This window comes from Lactuca virosa, chromosome 4 (assembly GCF_052849685.1).
Source record: "Lactuca virosa cultivar CGN04683 chromosome 4, Lactuca_virosa_CGN04683_v6, whole genome shotgun sequence".
Classification (NCBI taxonomy): domain Eukaryota; kingdom Viridiplantae; phylum Streptophyta; class Magnoliopsida; order Asterales; family Asteraceae; genus Lactuca; species Lactuca virosa.
The window spans coordinates 5,166,925-5,187,894 of NC_136429.1; positions in this window are offsets into that span (position 1 = coordinate 5,166,925).

Consider the following 20,970-nt stretch of genomic DNA (forward strand, 5'->3'; position numbering starts at 1 on the left):
AACATTCTTCTTTTTTTTCTTCTTTTCTTTGGGTTTAGAAGTCGAATGGTGAGAGCCACTGGATTCCTCTTCCTCATCGAACATCATGAGGTCATCATCAGAAGGACTGGGCTTGTTAACCTCCTGGATGTCTTCATCATCAAGACCGAAGGTGGGAGCAGAACTGACTTCTATTGCGGTTCCTTCGTCTTGTGATTCGTGAACTGTTGGAGTTGGAGTAGGAGTTGGAGTCACTCTGGAGGTACCTGCACCTTCACCTGCTGCCTGAGCTTTAAGGAATGTTTCAGCCATCTCGGTCATCCAGTCCTGAACCTTTTGAATGGTGGCTACGATATTGGCATTATTGATTGCGTCTGCCCAATACCGTGCCACTGACTGGATATCTTGCTCCTTTTGTTGTTGTTGCTTGAGCTGTTGTTCCTTGCGGGCTTGAAATGCCCTCCTGAAAGCAGCGTATTTCTTGATTTCTGACTCAGTTACCGGAGTGTACTGTAACCATGAGTCATTGGATTCATCGCCGTCAAAACCTTGGAAACGCACCGAAGTGTCCTTCGGGTTCACGGATCCTTGCACGTTTGTGCTCACCGTGCCTAAACCACCTGCTGCGGATGTAAGCAGAGTAGGATTTCCTGAGCTTCCTTGGTCTCCTTGACCCGTGGTCAAGTTTGGCCTCGGCTCAGTTCTGGCATGGGCGGAAGAAGTGCCCTGCGGTTGGGAAGGTGTTTGAAGTGTTTGGGTGACGTTCAAAAGGATGGAGTGCAACTCCTCAGGTGAAAAGAAATGCAGTCGGGAAGCCCTGGAGACCTTAGGGCGAGCACCAGTGTCATCCTCTTGGGAGTGAACTGGGGGGGAGTCTCCACGATGTCGTGAATCAGACTCACTTTCTGAGTCTGATTGGAAAATGATAGCTGTGTTGAATGGGTCTACGGCCACCCCACGGACTACCGGAGCCTTTTGAGAGGCTTCAGTATCGGTCCGGTCACGCATTTGGCCAGAGGTATCGGTTTTTCTTTTCTTAAGGATAGCAATTGGTTGCCTATCCTCATCAGAGTCACTATCAGGTGTGGTTGCGGTAGGTTTGGTTTTACGTTTCTTAGTGGGTGCGGTTTGTTTGGGAGCATCCTTCTTGGGTGTTCTTTGTTTCTTCTTGGTGGCCAATTGCTTTCTTCTTTGAGAAAGATTTGAGAGAGTAGTGGCAGAAGGGACTGCAGTACCTTCAGGGTTAGTGGTTGCGGATGGGTCTTGGAGAGGCGGGGTAGGAGGGTATGGGGCAATACCTTCCGTAGCCTCAATGTGATCTGAGACATCAGCAGTCTCAAGACCAAGTGTGGAAAGAATGTGGGTAGGGAGTCTTCGAATTGGTCCAAAAACAGTTTGATCAGAAGAAGGATTGTACCTTTTGAGATCCTTGGTAACAAAGAAATCGATGTCACTGCCCATGTCGATTCCAGCATCCGCATGAAGATCTGAAATGCAGAGTGACTAGAACCTTGCAAAGGTGAGCTCGGTTGGGTTCTCCCTTGGGTTCTCCTTGGGAATATATTGAATAAAGTCGTCCCATAAGATCTGCCCGTAGTTTACATCGTGTCCTGTGAATATACTCCATAACAGCTCTAGAAGCTTTAGTCCCATATTGTCTGTGCCTCCGGTTCTGCCAGATAGACTGCGGATGATGAAGTGGCAGGCAAATTGTCAGACCGCAGGCAATTGGTTTTTCTTGAATTCACCAATTCCTTTTATCTTTTTCTGATAGCCCATTTGGTAAAGGGCTGAAGTAACGTCCGCCATGGATGGGGAGAAGATCTTGATGGAGGGATGAACAAGAAGGTTAATGGCAGAAAGAAATTTTTCTTTGGACAGAATGACCAAAGAATCATTAACCAGGTTAAGGTGAACTTCTTGAGGGTTTTCGATTGGGCGATAAGCTGAGAATGCACATTTAAAGATGGTTGAGATTGGGACAATATCTGTGAAAGCATCAAAGGGGCCAAACAGGGGATGATTCTTCAGAAACTTAATCATCAGCTTGGTTAGAGCATTATAGGATGGATGATCTTCGAACACTGCTCTGAAGTTGCTTGAAGCAATAGTGGGAGAGTCTGAACCAGTAGGATTTACTGATCCAGATGCCTTGGATTGTTTCTTTGAAATACCAGATTTCACCATTGTTGAGGGTTGAGAGAAAGAGTAAAGAAACAGAGTTCTTGAAGGATTTGAGAGGGAAGGTTCAATGTTCAGAAAGCGTAAAGTGATTTTGGGGAAGAAGACGGGTTTATAAAGGGATGAGATTTTTACCCTAGGTAAAAAAAAGGATAAGGTAAAACGTCGATTGGAGGGAATCTTTTGAATCGGAGATTAAATCTCAGCCACATAAAATCAAACGGTTTAAAAAAGATTTTTGAGATTTGCCAAAAGAGGGTTTCCATTTAATGAATGGTCAGAAGGACATCATCACGTCAGGTGATCGTGGGGTGAGGGGAAAGGAAGTTGTAACGGATGGGACGTTCTGGGTAAGCGGAAAAGACAAATTAAGGATGTGATTATGGAAAAATGTTCTTTTTGTCATCATACCTAAAAATAGGTCTGACACAAGGCTTATTCAGAAAGAGAATGAGACAGTTTCTCAAGGGAATGTTTTTTTTATTTAATGTTTTATTTAATGAAGGATCATTAAATAGCACACAAAAGATTCAAGGGTTGATGAAACAGTTGAGAAATTATCAATGTGATTGCGGATGGAAACTTCATTGCGGATAACCAGGTTTCATTGCGGATGAACAAATGTCATTGCAGATGGATAGATTTATGACTGCAGTAGAAGAAACTGAGAAGAGCACTTGTACAAAAGTTAGTAATAACAAACAATAAGGACCCATGAAAAATAAGTATGATATATGGTTGCGGTACCTAGACTGCGGTACCAGAACCATCTATCATAAGTAACTTTCAGTTAGAACCGCAACGGAGACCAAGGATGGTCTGCAGTATCTAACAATTCAAAAAGAATTGCGAGTCTGGATTCATCATTCCTAACATTTGCAGGAAGGTGTTAAGTTTTGTGGAGTCGAGCACTTTTGTGAACACATCAGCAATCTCTTCATGAGAATGAATAAAGATGAGTTCAATGTTACCTTTCAAGATGTGGTCTGTGATGAAGTGATATCGTAGTTCAATATGCTTAGTCTTGGAGTGCTGAATTGGATTGTGAGAAATAGCAATAGCACTTTCAGAGTCACAATAGATCGGTATCCACATCATTCTATATCCGTAGTCCAATAATTGAGTTTTCATCCAAAAGACTTGAGAACAACAGCTGGCTGCGGCCACATACTCAGCTTCTGCGGTAGACAGAGATACATAGCTTTGTTTCCTTGATGACCAGCTGATGAGTCTTTCACCCAGAAATAGACATCCACCTGAAGTGCTTTTTCTATCTAGTTTGCATCCGGCATGATCCGCATCTGTGAATGCTTGAAGGCTGAAATCGTTGCCTGCAGGGCACCATAGACCAAGAGATTTGCTTCCTTTTAGGTACCGTAGTATCTGTTTGGCTGCGGTCATATGTGACACTTTTGGGTCAGCCTGATACCTTGCACATACACCAGTTGCAAAGACAATGTCTGGCCTGCTTGCGGTGAGGTACATCAAAGAGCCTATGATACCTCTATAAGTCTTGTGATCCACAGATTCACCTGAGGGATCAGCAGAGATCTTATAACTGAAGGCCATGGGGACCTTAGCCGAAGAACAGTTGTCCATAGAATATTTCTTTAACAATTCAGTGGTGTATTTCTCTTAATGAATGAATATCCCTTGCGGAACTTGTTTCACTTGAAGTCCCAGAAAGAAGTTAATCTCTCTATTCATGCTCATTTTGAACTTGTTGGTCATGAGCTTAGCAAATTCATCCACCATTCCTTGATCAGTCGATCCGAAGATGATATCATCCACATATATTTGTACAAGCATAAGGTGGTTACTATTTGATTTTCTAAATAACGTGGGGTCAATCACTCCTCTCTTGTACCCGGATGAGACAAGGAATTCAGAAAGAGTCTCATACCATGCTCTTGGGGCTTGCTTCAGACCGTAGACTGCTTTTTCAAGCTTGTAGCAGTGGTCTGGGAATTCAACATTTTCAAAACCTGGAGGTTGCTGAAGATAAACCTCTTCTTTTAATTCCCCATTGAGAAATGCACTCTTAACGTCCATTGGGTGTACCTTAACGTTCTTGTGGGCTGCGTATGCTAGGAAGATCCGGATAGCTTCCATGCGTGTTACCGGAGCATACGTTTCATCGTAGTCTATGCCTTCAAGTTGACTATACCCATTTGCAACTAGTCTTGCCTTGTTTCTGACTACCGCACCAGATTCATCCAGCTTGTTTTTGAACACCCATCTAGTGCCAACAATAGAGTGACCACGTGGCTTCGGAACGAGCTGCCAAACTTTGTTTCTTTGAAATTCTTCTAGCTCTTCTTGCATTGCAGCTATCCAGTCAGGTTCAAGCAATGCTTCTTTGATTGTTCTGGGCTCTACCGAGGACATAAATGTTACGTAGTGGCAGTGATCAGATAGGTCCTTGGAAGATCGAGTCTGGATACCTGCGGATGGGTTGCCAATGATTTGACCTGGTGGGTGGTCCTTCGTCCATACGTGCAGACGGGGCTGCAGATGATCAGCAGCTGCGGTAGAGGGAATATCTTGAATATCAGGAGAGTCTGCGGTTGGAGATGGCAGTTCCCCCTGGACTTGAGAACATCCTGCCGAGTCATCTTGGTTTGGAACGAGAATGGAGTTTTCTTGAACAGTTGGGAGAGGTTCCCCCTTGACTGCTGATGGGAGTTCCTCTGGAACCTGAGAAGGTTCCCCCTGGACTGCGGATGGGAGAGTGATAATCCTTGGATCGGTTCTCGTGTCAATTTTCTCTATGAGTTCATCATCCGAATCCGAAGATACGTTTGATGGTAATGATTCTCTCCGGATAGGAACTTGAGCAACATCAAGTACTGGAACCTCGACGGTTGTTGCTAGATCCGGAGTAGAGCTTTCCCTCTCAACCGGAGAGGTGGAAATATTGAGAGAAGCGACTTCGGATAGAGATGGTCCAGAAACATCAGCGTGTTGTTGTTGAGCTGTGGGTGCCACAAGAACTTCGGATAGTTTCGCCGTTTCAACAGGATCGAAAAGATCGTCATAATTGACTTCAACTAGATTTAAAGGACCTGAAGAGGCAGGAATATCGCTTTCCATGATTACGATGGTTTCAGTGGATGGAGGGGCGTTGCGGATGTGAGAATCATCAAATTTCACATCGAAGCTTTCAATGATCAGCCTTGTTCGTCTGATGAGCACTCAATAAGCAACCTTGTTAGTGGAATAACCAAGGAAGATGCCTTCATCAGACTTTGGTGCAAACTTGTTAAGCTGATCTCGGTTGTTGATCACGAAACATCTACACCCAAAGATATGAAAGAAGCATACATTTGGCTTGCGGTTGTTAAGGCCCTCATATGGTGTTTTGTTGAGGCGTTTGCACACAATACTTCGGTTTTGAAAAAAGCATGCGGTTGCTACAACTTCAGCCCAGAAGTAGAGAGGAAGGTGTGCGAAGTTGAGCATAGATCTGGCTGCTTCTACTAGTGTGCGGTTCCTTCTTTCTACTACTCCATTTTGTTGCGGTGTGTAGGGATCTGAGAAGTTATGAGAGATGCCCGTGGACACCAAGAAACTATTGAGAAGATGATTAGTGAACTCGGTTCCATTATCACTGCGGATACGTCTGACTGGAAGCTTGATTTGAAGTTCGATCTCTTTGATGAAGTTGATGAAAATCTGCGGTGTTTCTGATTTGAGTCCGAGGAAGAAGACCCATGTGAAGCGTGTAAAGTCATCTACTATAACCAGTATGTACTTCTTGTGATGGAGACTGGCTACGGTTGATGGACCGCAGAGATCAATGTGCAATAGCTCCAGTGGTTCAGAAATTGAAGAATCCATTACCTGAGGGTGACTTGCTTTGGACTGTTACCACATTCACAAGCCGGACAGAGAGTATCGTTGCTGAATTTGAGAATAGGGAGACCTCTGACTAGTTCTCCTGTGACCAAGTTGTTGATGTACTTGAAGTTGAGATGAGCTAGCTTGTGGTGCCATAGCCAGCTGACTTCGGATACGGCTTTGGATAGGAAGCACAACTGCGGTCTACCAATGATCAGAGAGACATCCAAAGGATTCATGGTACCTTCGGATCGGGATTTGATCAGACACGTGTTCCTATCACTTGTCATTACGTAGTAGAATTGATCATCAAATTCAACTCGATGTCCTGCTTTACATAGTTGGCCAACACTGATGAGATTGTGTTTAAGGCTTTCTACATAAGCAACCTTCTGAATAGAAAAGTTCCCCGTAGTGAGAACACCGTAACCTCGGATGATTCCATTCGCATTGTTGCCGAATGTAACATTTCCACCATTGCATATTGGCCTGAAATCCCGAAGGTATTCTAACCTTCCGGTCATGTGCAAGGAGCAGGCACTGTCAATTAACCATTCTTCTTCTTGTTCCTCCTTGCACAAAGCCTGAGAATTACACGGTTAGTTTAGGCATCCAAACTAGTTTGGAGCCTGGGGCAATTGGTGAATTTTTGAAAGATGCATGGACCGAGGTTGCAGGGACGGGTCTCTTGTCAACTTTTATTCCTAGTCCTGGGTGTTTGTGCAGATTTGGAGTGTTGTGAGTTTTTGAAAAAGTACTACGTTTCTGACTCTGACTAGATTTGACATAGGATGAATCTTTTTGGCAACTACACTGACATTTGCAAAAGGATTTTTTGTCATTGGATCTGACATTATGCTTGGTCAGCGGTCCATAGGATGAATTGGACTTGTTACCGGTCCGCGGTTGAAAAGATCTGACATGAGTGTTGTTTGGTTTCTGAAAAGTTTGTTTTGAACAAGGTTTAGCACGTGCAAATCTTTGAGTCCTTTTTGGTGGATTTGGTAGGATACCCTTCCATTTGTTGAAATTTTGACGTGACTTTAAAAGTGTTGGAGTGGGTAAAATACCTTTCCATTTAGGATCATTTGAGGAGTAGACCTGAAAACCATTGTTTCAAAAAGACTGAACACCCTTTTGGGTTGTGTCAGAAAAAGTAGGAATGACTTTCGAAGCTGGACTATCCTTGTTTGTTTTCTTGAAAGGAGAGTTTTTTGAAAAGTAGTGTGAGAAAACAAATTTTTCTGGACTCTTGGACTTTGGAAATCTGACATGTTTCTTGTTTTTCGAAAAAGTTTGTCTAGTTGTGCCTCGAGATCTAATTTTTTCTTTAAAGGCCTTTTTGGCCAAAGATTTTGGTGAACCGCAGTCATTGTTGTTCAACTGCAGTTTCTTGGAATTTTTAGAATGATTTTGAAAACGTGGGCTTGAGTCATCCGAACTTGAAGATTCTGGGGTTTGTGAGCATTGACCCACTTCAAAGTTCTCTATAGGTAATTCATGATGAATCGCCTGAAGGGTCACGGTTCCTTTTACTGAGGACTGCGGTAGTGAAGATTTGACTACTGCAGAGTAAGTCTTAGTTGGTACTTCAGTGGGACATTTATGGGACTTTTGACTACAGTGTGAGACACTGCGGTCTGAGGACAGAGATGGAAAGTCTTTCGAGACTTCGGGGCCCTCAATGACAATTTCTTCATCAACCACAGATGAGGTTTGAGAATTTGGGTAAATGGTGCCACAGATAGGAATTTGATCACATGTGTGACCCGAAACCTCAGGCACAATTTCCTCAATGACACAATTATTGCTTAGACAATGTAGTCTACCGAAGTGAGTTTTGATATCTTCGGGAAAAGTCTTGTCATTGACTGGGAAATGAAATTCTCGGTCTGGAGGGACATACAGTCTGTCTTTATTGAACCGGGGTGAGGAATCCATTGCGGTAGGATATCCATTCGACCAACCCCAATTGTATGTATTGTCCACGGTTCCATTGTTTACCAAATTTTCAATAGCTTCACTTTCATTAAACAAATTTTCAATTAAGAGATTTAAGCGTACAATTTCACTCTAAGCTAAATCTCTCTGGTTCAAAGCTATCTCTAATTGGGTTTCACTCAACATTCTTGCATCTTTTTCTAACTCTAGGTCCTTCTCTAACATAGCCATTTTGAGTCTTTTGTTATCCAGTCGTCCTCTCACGTGGAACATCTCTTGGGACGCAATGTTCTTCTCATCTAAGGCTTTGTTATAGTCTGTAAGGACGGCATCACAAGTGTCATTAAGATCATCTATGTAGGGCTGACAGTCATGCATGCTATAATTTAGTGTTTGGATCATAAGTTTTACCTGTTCGACGATGCTTAGAGTTCCATCCTTTGCCATGTAGCAGTAGTTCTTTTCCAGCTCTGTAGACCCATCATCATCCGCAGTTGCCACCATGCAGATTTTCCCTTTTCCTTTGACACTGCTGATGGCTTCATCTTCGTCTCCGGATGACCAAACTTGATGGTCTCTTTTGACATGGGCTACGTATGCCCTTGCCTTTTCCTTATCTTCCAACTCTTGAGCCATTCTAACGTAGAATGCTTTGTCTTTTACTACATTGGCCTTAAAATCTCTTGCAAAGTGATTCTCTTTGTTGCATTTGTGACAAATTACAACATCAGTCTTGTCTTCTGAGGGAGTACCGGAGTCAGTGGTTTGAGGAGACTGCGGTACCTCCTTTGGTTGATTAATTTGAGATTGCGGTGGTGGATGAGAACTTTTGGAATATCGAGAATGGTTATTCTGGGAACCGAAGTTACGGTTGAATGGAGGTTTGTTGAACTGTTGATTCTTGCGGAAGGAAGGAGGTGGTAGACGGTTGAACTGTTGACTAACCAGAGCAATAGCCTTCTGAAATTCTTCATCATCATCATACTCTGAGTCAGCTTCGTATAACTGCGGTGGAGTGTCATACGAGGGAGAGTAGAGTGACTGCGGTGGGGCTTGTGCTATGAGAGCAAGTGGTCATCCGAAGTCAGCACAGTCTTTGAGTACGGTGGATTCTTGTGCTTGCAGCTCTCCATAGAGCTTGTAGAGTGACAAAGAGTGAATCTTTCTATCGCCCTGGACTATCATCTTAGCCGTAGTCCAATGTCTTCCCAAACCATTAAGAAACTGAAGATTTGTTTCATGGTTACTGCGGATGGTGCTCGCATTGGATAACTTGGTGACTATCAGGTTGAACCTTTTGAAGGAGTCTTCCAAACTTTCGCCAGTATGAGCTTTGAAGTTGTTGAACTCATTGAGTGCGGTAGTAAGTTTCTTGTCTTGTGCTTGTTCTGAGCCTTCGTATAAATTCTTGAGAACTTCCCAGATCTCTTTTGCTGATTTGCAATTTATGATAATATCGAAGTTGTCAGGAGCAACTCCACAGGAGATTTCATAAAAAGCAACAACATCATTTTCCATTTTATCGAGATCATCCTTGGTGGGACGGTTCATGACTGTTTGACCTCCTCCTAGTCTGGTTGTAGCGCCGTCAGTCTGGACTGGTGTAAGGACTGGGACATGTGGTCCTTCTTCTACGGATCGCCAGACATCTCTACCAAGTCTCCTTATGTATTTTTCCATTCTTTGTGACCAGTGATGATATTCATTTGCTACCAGTATTGGGGCTCGGTTAGAACCACCAACACTGTTGGAAACATTCAGAGATAACGATTATGCCATTTTTTTTTTTTAAGAAATGAGCTTCAGTGGTATAGAAGGCCCTTTGAAAATCAGAGTTCCGTTTTCAAAAAGCAACCACTATGGCTCTGATACCAATTGTTGAGAGAAAAACTTAGAGACACACTTGAACAAACGATAGAACAAGTGTATTGCGGAATAGTTAATCTCAAAGGATCTAAAAGCTCAACAATAATATTAATAAGTTAGAATTAGATAGTTAGAGAGTTAGTTGCGGAAAGTAAAGAAATAGAAATGACAACAATTGTTATATCAAGTATACACATAAGTTGATTCATAACAAGGAATGCATTCAAACCGAGTTAATAAGGAAGATCAAACTTAGTGATTAAATCACGAAAGACTTGCTCAGAAGAGAGGTTATAATCAGTTGTATTCTAGTAATATTTGAGAGTAAGAAGTGGTGCGTAGTAAGAGAGATAGAAAGAATAACTTGAGAAGTGTATTCAGAATAGATAGATGCGTAAGTTATCCGTCTTAGATACAAGAGAATGAGCTCTATTTATAGAGACTCAAGAAGTACACTAGATTACATCTCTAAGAGTAGCCATGCAAGGCATACTGGACAATAGAGAGTATCATAATAAAGACAAGTAAAGTAATCTAGTTAAGTGACTGCGGTAGGTAGACTCCGGATTCGGTTGCTGATGAAGGAGCTTGACTGCGGGTGCTGGATGGTTGCGGTAGCTGAAGAGGTTGCGGTAGCTGAAGTTCAAGAGGGTCACTTTTTATGATTCAACAAATCAAGAAAACTCCTTTCTAAGAAACGAAACGCTGCCCAAATCGTCACCTATCAAGTGAGTTTATACCCCTATATTTTCACTATTTTTATAATGTTTTAGGGTGGTGGGGGGGGGGGGGGGGGAATACAAGGAAATTTTCTATAAATAACAAAATTTATTTAAATTAATTTATGATTGTTATTTTTTACTAAAATAAACATACTATTTTACCAGTTCAGGATTTCATATAAAAAAACATATAAACTATAATAGGTATAGTTTATGAGTCATGCATACTTATCAATGCAGTTGATGGAACTTACATATTTCTTTTCATATTCAGGATAACTTACGTAAACAACCATATAAATTATAATAAATATAATTTATGAGATATTTTTATTATTCTACACGTAACTATCAATATAGCATTTGTGAGATACGCTTCAAGTACTTATTTAAGTATAAAACAAAAGTCCTGAAAATTATAACCAGAGTCTCCTTGAGGGAGAGCGTGACACTTGTGTATAGATCTATACGGGTCTGACAATCCCGCATCAGAGCTGCTTGCAACAGCTAGGTCGGTAGACCTGTGGTGACAATTGTCGTACCATATTTCGATGCCTAAAGAACGTCGTGTTTCAGGCGAGGCTTAGGTCATCAAGCATGGTTATGATTACTCACAATTTGGTATTGAATAGTGCGTTTAGTGTAAGAATAAGTAAACAACTTCAAATAGTTTTATATAAATGAAACTATAATTGGTAAATCTAGATATTTACAATTTCACAAACTTTCGTACAAGTATAAATACAGAATGTTAATCTAGTACAGAGAAAACATACTTTTCATAGTATTATGGGAATTTAAAACTATATCGTAATATTTCAGAACAAAAATACATATACAACGGAAAATATAGGATTTTCTGGGGAAAATATACTTGCATTTTTTTTAAGGAATAAATAACAGATTTCTATTACAAACATGCTTATGAACTCACTAACTTAGTTGTTGACACTCTTTTCAAAACTACTTCTATTTTCAGGAAATCGATAAACAGGTACCCACAGCTTTTGAGGAAGACAAAGTTTTATATAATTATGTCTTTTAATTATACTTTTTGGTGTCAAATGTACAACGATTTGAACACGAATGTAATGTTATATTATATCAATGTAATGAATGTTGTACTTTGATTACTATTGTGCATTGTTGTGATACTATACATGAAGTCATCCACCCCCGAATGTTTCCACCATACCGGTTTGGGGGTGTGACAGATTGGTATCAGAGCATTGTTTATAGTGAACTTAGTATATCAATTCATAAAAGATATACAACTATAAATGCAATGGGGCCGGAGTGCTCTGACTACAAGTATACTTTTAAAATATAAGTATTTTATAAGAAGTATACTAACACTCACACCTATAGAAATATTATCACAGTAATAACTATATAAAAGTATTTGGATGTTGGACACTACAGTTAAACCTGGACAGTTATGTAATCATATCTGGGATAAATATAACCTGATCAACTATATTTATTTGAGATATGATCAACATGTGTTTGGGAGTAATAGTAGTGTTGTGACAAGTTTAAACTTACCAAACTCTACTCATACATAAGAACTCTAGAACATAACACAAATTTAAAATACTATAGGAGTATTTTGTAAAACAACATTATTTCTATGCATCTTACCTTTAATTCCTCGTATAGACTTTATGGCAGGATATCCTCCGCCTGGAGATCCCTACTTCCCTAATCAAGGCAATAATGGTTGGGTAGAAGATGATCATGAAGAGGATCCCAAGGAGGATAGTTCAGATGGCACAGACTCGGAACTAGAGGTATATAATCCACCACAAGGAGTACAACGCCCAACAGCCAGACAACATTTTCGTGGTCCGACCCCAGCATGGGGTGAAGAACTACACAGGTGGAGCCACCAACAAGGACAACGCCCTCCATTTGGTATGAACACAGATTTCTATGACATCAGTAATGGAGGATCGGCTGATAGGTCCCTCCCTGTTATAGTGCGTCGTATTTCTCGTCAGGTTGATCAATCCCGGATATCGATCAACCGAATTCTAGAAGTCACTGCTGCCTCCCAACAAAACGCCGCAAATATTCATCGTCTAGACGGAGATCACGATGAAACCAGACACCACACAGACATGCTCCATGTAGGAATGATTGTTGCTCAGATCGAAATGAGAGCACTCCAAGAGCGTCAGACTACACTGAAGAGGCGTTTGAGGGAATCAGAACCCCATGTGGCAGAGCCCAGTACTAAGAGCCGTACCCGTCGCAAGTAGTGTTTACACTACTTCTATTTTAATTAGGATATCGAATGTATATACTACTTTTTACTATAAGTAAAACTCCACCCTACGATTAAGTGAATACACTACTCGTAGGTAGTAATGCTGTCTAATTTCCCTTTTTGTTGATGTAATATAGACCTATATCTAGGTCAAATTTCCCAACTTCATGCATAAAACAATATATCAATAAAAATATTAAGCATTTTATTTCATTAAGGAGTTATTATAATTTTCATAAACATCTTGCTTCATAAGTTAAAGATATGTTTTATTCGATTTCACCTGACCCATTATATTGTACTTATCACCATTTTCTTAAAACATTATAGATAAAAGATGCCTCCAAGAAAGTCCAACAGAAAGAACAACAATCCACCAAATCCACCACCGCCGCCACCTCCACAATATGATGCTACTGTCTTTCAAGCAGCAGTAGCTGCCGTGTAAGTCCACAAATCCGGATCCAACCAGTGATCAAACACACAAACAAGCAGTAATCAGTAAGAATAAGAAGGAGTAGAAGCAAAGAATGATCCAACAATGCACACGTCTATTAGGCCGCAAACGTCAGGTACACTTGGACACATACACACACACGACTACTGTTCATCTGACACATTTGACACTATATATAGGGGCAACCAACCGCAAACCCGTTCACGGCCGTACACATGTTCACGGCCGTGAACCCTAATCGACCGTAAACACAACCGCAAATACACATAACATGACCAAAACCCTATCAGGACCTATACAGATAGATGCCTAACTCAAACCAACAAAATATGACCTAACTGTCTCCCCCTTGGTTTGAGCTAGCATGAATTTGGTCTTTCTCGACGACCAGCACGTCCGATATTCCCATTGCACCCAGTCACATCTTTTTGTCGATAATCTATGCAATAAGTTTGTTCTTCAAGTCGAAATATCCATCAGTTAGGGCTCCAAGCTTTAGTTGTAGGGCAGGGATTTGTTTTGATTTCAATGTATTTTCTTCTTCAAGCTTGGAAACTCGAACGTCAAGTTTTCCAATCAAAACTTCCTCTTCAATGATTCTCTGGTTTAGGACTCTGATCTCCTCCTTGAGGTCTGAGATAGATGGGTCTACTGCCCCTGAACTTGTTTCACCTATTGATATTCCTTTTCCACGAGGTAAAGGATCTGAATCTTGTTGAGTAAGAAACCTGGCAAGCCTCACGGAGGCAGCATCATGCGCAGGTTGTGGAGGAGAAGAACCTCCAGGAGCAGAAAAAATCCCGGCTTCAAACGAAGATCTAACATTACTTGGTCCTTCTAGGGTCGGTTGAGTTGGTGTAGCAGCTGTGGAGGGTTGTTGGACTGGTGGTGCTTGTTTTCTGGTAAGCACTCCCGGCCTCGGATCGGCTTTTCTCCATTTAATTGGAGGCTGGGAGGCTTGTGTCAGATTGAGATCACTATCAGATGGCAAGGAAGTTGGAATAGCAACTGGAAGGGAGGAATCCTTGACGTTGTATCCATATCGGTTGAAAGGTGTCGGCCACCTGATCAAAAGTTGGAGAAGTCACTTTGAGAACATCACTAACTCCTTCTGTCTCCGTTGCAGGTTGCACAACATCATGGAGAGTGTCAAAGAAAGCATCGAGGTCTTCATTGCTTAACCTTATATCATTATCCTGCTCAAAACCCATGAGTTGCAAACCTAATACATCCAAATTTTTAAAAAATAAGACATTTTGAAGACTTATAAATTAAAATAAAAATAAAACAAAATCTAAAAAATTTAAACTAAACTAATTTGGACTAAATTTCTTTTCACCGTTTTCAATATTCCTTTTATGATTTTGGGATCAAAGTTTTAGGATAGTCTTAATCCGTTTTTCACTACTTCCACCTTCATGAGTAGATCTTGTCAATCGCTGGTATTGTGGTCCACTTAAACACGAAAGATTGTGACAATTGAGGACATACTACAGGTGGCAAGACATTTGATCATATGATCCTAAATGATATTCCTAGAAGACCATTTAGCTGACGACGACCAGAGATATTGTTGTCCACTTAAATTTAGCAGCGAGATCTACAGACAACCTATTGAATGTTCAATTTTAGGTGTACTAGAACGTGTTTCCCGTTTCCTGACATACTCTGGTAATCAAGAACTTCCAGAATACTCCTTACTTTAGATGAGCAGACAATTATTAGGAGGTAAATCAGATTTAGAATGCATATGTTGTACAACCAAGTCGGATCTTCCAATCATGCAGAGGGATAAACATATGACTAACTGGATAAAGGGATTGAGAAATAGAATGGTGTATATGCTGTGTCCCAGGTCGGATCTTCCGATCATGCAGAGGGGACAGCATATGGCTAACAGACAAAAAGAATTGCATAGAAAAGAGGATGCATAGAAATAGAGTTGCATATGTTGCATTCGAGGTCGGATATGTTCCAATCGCGCAAAGGAGGCAACATATGACTAAGAGAAAGAAAGAAAGAAAATAACCTTCTACAGATCTATTCTATCGGATTTCCCCAGTCGCCCTATTAGTACTGGAATTAAGGACATACGTCCATACATCGAGAAAGAGTTACGCCACAGTTCTAGGTACTGATTACTTTAGAGTGGCGCGTAGATTTTCATGTATATCTCACTGCTCAATCTACCCGACCGTCGTATTGTCAGACCAAGTGGAACTATCTAAGTCAATTACTTGTCAAGTCCTTTCATAGTCCATTTATACCTAGTCTGGTCCATTTAAATCTTCCGTGCCTACCAACGCATCGAACACAGAGCCTAGACAGTTCAAGGTTGGTACCTTACACAAGTCAAGATTGTCTGTTATCACTGAATTGATATCACTTCCCAACACATCACCTGTAGACATACTAACATGAGACACTATTTTTTTATTTTCTGAAAAAATAAAACAGAAATAACACTATTTTTTGGATTTTTGGTTTTCTGATTTTTTGTTTTGTTTTTGTTTATTTCTCCCCCTAAATTTGTGCATGAGAGAGAATGAAAACTAAATGCGCAAATTTAAACTACCTAAAAACAAAAATTAGTCCTCAAAAAGTAGCAATTTTAGAAAGCCCGCCAGCATATCGAATCGAGCTTTGTTAAACGATTTAGTGAACAAATCCGCCACATTATTATCAGTGTGAATCTGTTCCAACCGGATGAGCGAACGCTTATAACAATCTCTGATAAAATGAACTTTGATGTCGATGTGTTCGGTTTTGGAGTGTTGGACAGGATTTTTGACTATTTGGATTGTAGCATCATTATCACAGAAAATAGGGCTTTCAAAAAAATTCAAACCGTAGTCCATAACCTGATCTGTGAGACACTCAACAAGCTATACTTTAACTCGGGAGCGTAGATGACGTTCTCAAAACTCATCACTCTATTTGGGACAATTCCTCTCTGTGTGATCTTCCTTCCATCTCCTCCCGCGAAGGACACATAGCCCCCATTAAAAGTCTGAATGACGTGCAGTTGGGAGATGTCTCCGGTCATGTGCCTGGAACAACCGTTGTCGACATACCAGGGTCTGACGACATTCCTCCACAGCTGTTCCTGCACAATGTGCGGGATCAATTGGATTTAGGCACCCAGGTTATAACAACACTGGGTTTTCCTTTGTTAGCAACAAATTTTCCTTTTTCAATTTTTGAATTTCATTTATCACCAGATGCACAAGCAGAAGATTGAGATGATTGGACATTTAGATTCTTGGGCACCCATTGGTAGTTAGGTTTAGAAACTTTTACAGGTGATTTGGAAACAATTTTCTTTTGTTTTGATAGTTTGGGTTTCGGTCTAATATTAGCCGAAGACCCACACGAAGACTTTGACGAATCCGATCTTGGCTTAGCCACGTTCGGTTTCGTGAAAGTACCTGTTTGTATTTGCATGAAAAACCTGTTTATTTCTTTTAAGCTCAGCTCGTTTCTTGTCATTATTTACATTCCAATCATCATCACGAGAACGAGGTCTCGATAAATTTCTCACGAGAGATCTTCCTCGCGACTCGCTCTGTCTTCTGTGTGCATGAAAAGGAACAAATGCCTGATTTGGACAATTGCGAGCAATATGACCAGCAGTTCCACAGTTAAAGCAAGTTTGTCTCTTAGAATCAAAACTGGTACCGCTCTTTTCTGGTTTAGTGGTTTTATTCACTCCCTTACTCTTCCCACACGTGCATGTGCATGACTCAGGTCGTGTGACAGGTGTAGGTGGAGTGGATGTGCTTGTGACAGAAACATCAGATTTATCAAACAGATAATCAAACATATCAAAAAAATTTAAGTCATCAGACTTTGACACATAAATTTTAGCATTAGAAACAAAAACATCATTGTCTAAAACAGACAAACCAGATTTTGAAACAAGATTATCATTAGAAACACTCTCTTCAGAAGCCTGCTTGCCTTGACTTAAAGGTGAATCTGCATAGGAAGAAGAAATATTAGCATCCTTTTCCCTAGAACTACTCTCCTTCATAGGAATAGTAGGTTTTCCATACACAAGATGTTCTTCTCTGTCCATCTCTTCCTGGGTCATAGGGATAGCAGTGTAATTGTGATTAAAAGGAGGAGGAACACTCGCATACCCTAGACCTACTTGCTTCTTGTCTTTCCATTTCATTTGTTTTTATATTATGGTTGCGACTCTCTCACTTGACACATCAAATTTCTTGAAATTAAAATCATCATTTTCAAAACGGATTTTCAATGTGTCAAGTTCGTTAGTCACGGATGCAAGTTGTTTCTTGATAAAGTCGTAATTCTCACATTTATTGCTATAATCTTCCTGCAATTGCCTAAAATCCCTAGTCTTGGCCTCTAATTTTTCTTTTAGAGGTCTTTGGCTTTTACTAAGGGTATAGCCTTCATATTTTAGGTCCTCGTTCTCTCTACGCAATAATTCGATTTGTTCACGTAAGAATTTAACAGTAGTTTCACAAGATTTAGAGCATGGAACTTCATTGACCGGAAAGTTTTGTGGTTCCATTTTTTTAATTTTCTGAGTTTTCTTAATTGATTGAAATTAAAGGTTTGTAATGAAAAGCAACCATAAATGATTATAGTAAGGAGAGTTCACGGCCGTACAGAGTTCACGACCGTATATAGAAAATGGTTCACGGTCAGGTCATGGTCAACAGTCAATTCACGCTCCAAAAGTTAACAGTCAATGAATGGTTTACTGCCAATGAATGGTTCACGATCAACTGAGAAGATCACGGTCAAATAAGATGTTAACGGTTAGTGAGGATGAGTGGTTCACGGCCGTACGCAGAGTTCACGGCCGTAAACGATTCAACAGATGAAAACCGTAAACACCTAGAAACAGATGAAAACAGATGATTTTGAGTTGATTTCGATCCCTTTGGCCTTGAACTTCACGATCCAATGCAGAAAACCCAGTAAACAAGCTTAAACAGTCACAAAAAGATGATTACTCCAGCTGTGAACACCACTTGCATGATTTTGAAACCGGATTTGCTCTGATACCAATTGTAAGTCCACAAATCCAGATCCAACCAGTGATCAAACACACAAACAAGTAGTAATCAGTAAGAATAAGAAGGACTAGAAGCAAAGAATGATCCAACAATGCACACGTCTATTAGTTCGCAAACGTCAGGTACACTTGGATACACACACACGACTACTATTCATCTGACACATCTGACACTATATATAGGGGGCAACCAACCGCAAACCCGTTCACGGCCGTACACACGTTCACGGCTGTGAACCCTACTCGGCTGTAAACACAACCGTAAACACACATAACATGACCAAAACCCTATCAAGACGTATACAGATAGATGCCTAGCTCAAACCAACAAAATATGACCTAACATGCCGCCATGGCAGCAACATTAGCACAGATCAATGCCAGTGGCAACAGTGGGGCAGGTAGTGGTGCCCATCATTCTAATCATGGAGATAGTCATAGTCATCTGAAGGAATGTTCATACAAAGATTTCACAAATGCTAAACCTCGATCCTTTGATGGCACAGGAGGTGTCATTGCTTTGACTCATTGGTTCGAGAAAATCGAATCAATATTCGAAATTTATGCATGCCCCGAGTCTAGAAAAGTGAAATTTGCAGCATGCACTTTTACAGATAGAGCTCTCACTTGGTGGAATAGCCAAGTCATATCCCTGACTCTTCCGATAGCCAACAGTATGGTTTGGAATGATTTGAAAGAACTAATGCTAGTTGAATACTGCCTGAGGGGCGAAATGCAAAAGCTAGAACAAGAACTCTGGGGTATAAAGATGAAGGGCTCCGATATCACTGCTTACACTGCTAGGTTCAGAGGCCTGGATCTACTGTGTTCCGGGATGGTCACCCTGGAAAGCAAGAAGGTGGATAGGTATATATGTGGATTAACTCCCCCGACTCAAGGGAATGTTCTAGCTTCCAATTCCCTTACCTTTGATAGTGCCAAACGTTTGGCACAGACATTAATAGATCATAGGGTTATTCAAGATTCCATACCAGCTGTTCTTGAAAAGCCTAAAGAAGGAGGCGGTAAAAAGAAATTCTGGAATAAACGAAAAGGATAGTCATCACAGGAGCCATCTAAAAAGCAAGAAACTGTGGCAGTACACACTGCTATTGTTCCAACTGTCGTTCCTACTCCTGCATTTACCACTATTTCTGCTACTCCAGCAAACCCGAGTTGATATGCTGGAACTTTGCCAAAGTGTGATAAGTGCAACTTCCATCACACATGAGCTTGCAAGGAAATGCACTGCAAAAATTGCAACAAGGGGCATACTGCCCGCTTCTGTAAAGCACCAGCACAACTCATATCTCAAGTCCCCGCCACGGGAGTTAGCCAAGCTTGTTATGAGTGTGGTGAAATCAGGCATTACAAGAGAAACTGCCCAAATACAAAGAATGTTGGGGGCACAGGAAGGGTTTTAACAATTGGCCACGAAGAAACGATGGCAGATCCTACCGTGGCTATCGGTACATTTCTTCTCAACAATTCTTATGCATGCATTCTTTTTTACAGCGGTGCAGATAAAAGTTTCGTGAGCCATGAATTTAAACATCTACTAAAACAAAATCCACAGTCCTTAAAAGACGCGTTCACTGTAGAGATGGCTAATGGCAAGACCGAGAGCACAAACGATATATACATAGGGTGTAACTTACTTTAAACAGTTATTCCTTCCAAATAGACCTTATGCCAGTCTCCATAGAAAGCTTTGACATCATCATCGGCATGGACTGGTTAAGTCCTCATCGTGCCGATATTCTATGTTACGAAAAGGCCATTCGCCTCAATTTACCAAATGGTGAATCCCTTGTTATCTATGGCGACAAACCTCGTGCAAAGCTTCAAATCATTTCTTGCGTCAAGGCCAATAAGTATCTTCGCAAAGATTATTGTGCCTTCTTAGCTCACGTAGTTGATAAAACACAAGAAGTGAAAAACATTAAGGATATTCCTGAAGTCTGTGATTTCCCTGATGTATTCCCTGAAGATCTCTAAGGAGTTCCTCCTAAACACCAAGTGGAATTCCGAATCGACTTGAACCCTGGAGCTACCCCTGTAGCTAAATCCCCGTATCGTCTTGCACATTCAGAAATGCAAGAACTATCCAGCCAGTTGAACGAAAGTCTTAGTAAAGGATTCATTAGAACAAGCTTCTCACCCCGGGGAGCACCGATCTTGTTTGTGAAAAAAAAGGATGGATCGTTTCGTAAGTGCATAGACTATCGGGAATTAAATAAATTTACCGTTAAAAACTGATGCCCTTTACCACAGATAGATGACCTATTTGATCAACTCCAAGGAGCTAGTTTCTTCTCCAATATTGACATGAGATCAGGATACCATCAACTACGAGTCTAGGAGGCCGATATTCCAAAAACTGATTTCAGAACTCGCTATGGTCACTACAAATTCATAGTGATACCCTTTGGTCTAATGAATGCACCCGCAGTATTCATGGACCTGATGAATCGAGTGTGTCGACCTTACTTAGACAAGTTCGTTATAGTCTTCATTGACGATATACTAGTCTATTCTCAGAGTAAGGAGGAACACAGCCAACACTTGCGACAAGTCTTGGAAACCTTAAGGGCAGAGAAATTGTACGCGAAGTTCTCAAAATGTGAATTTTGGATTCGAAAGATGGAGTTCCTAGGTCATG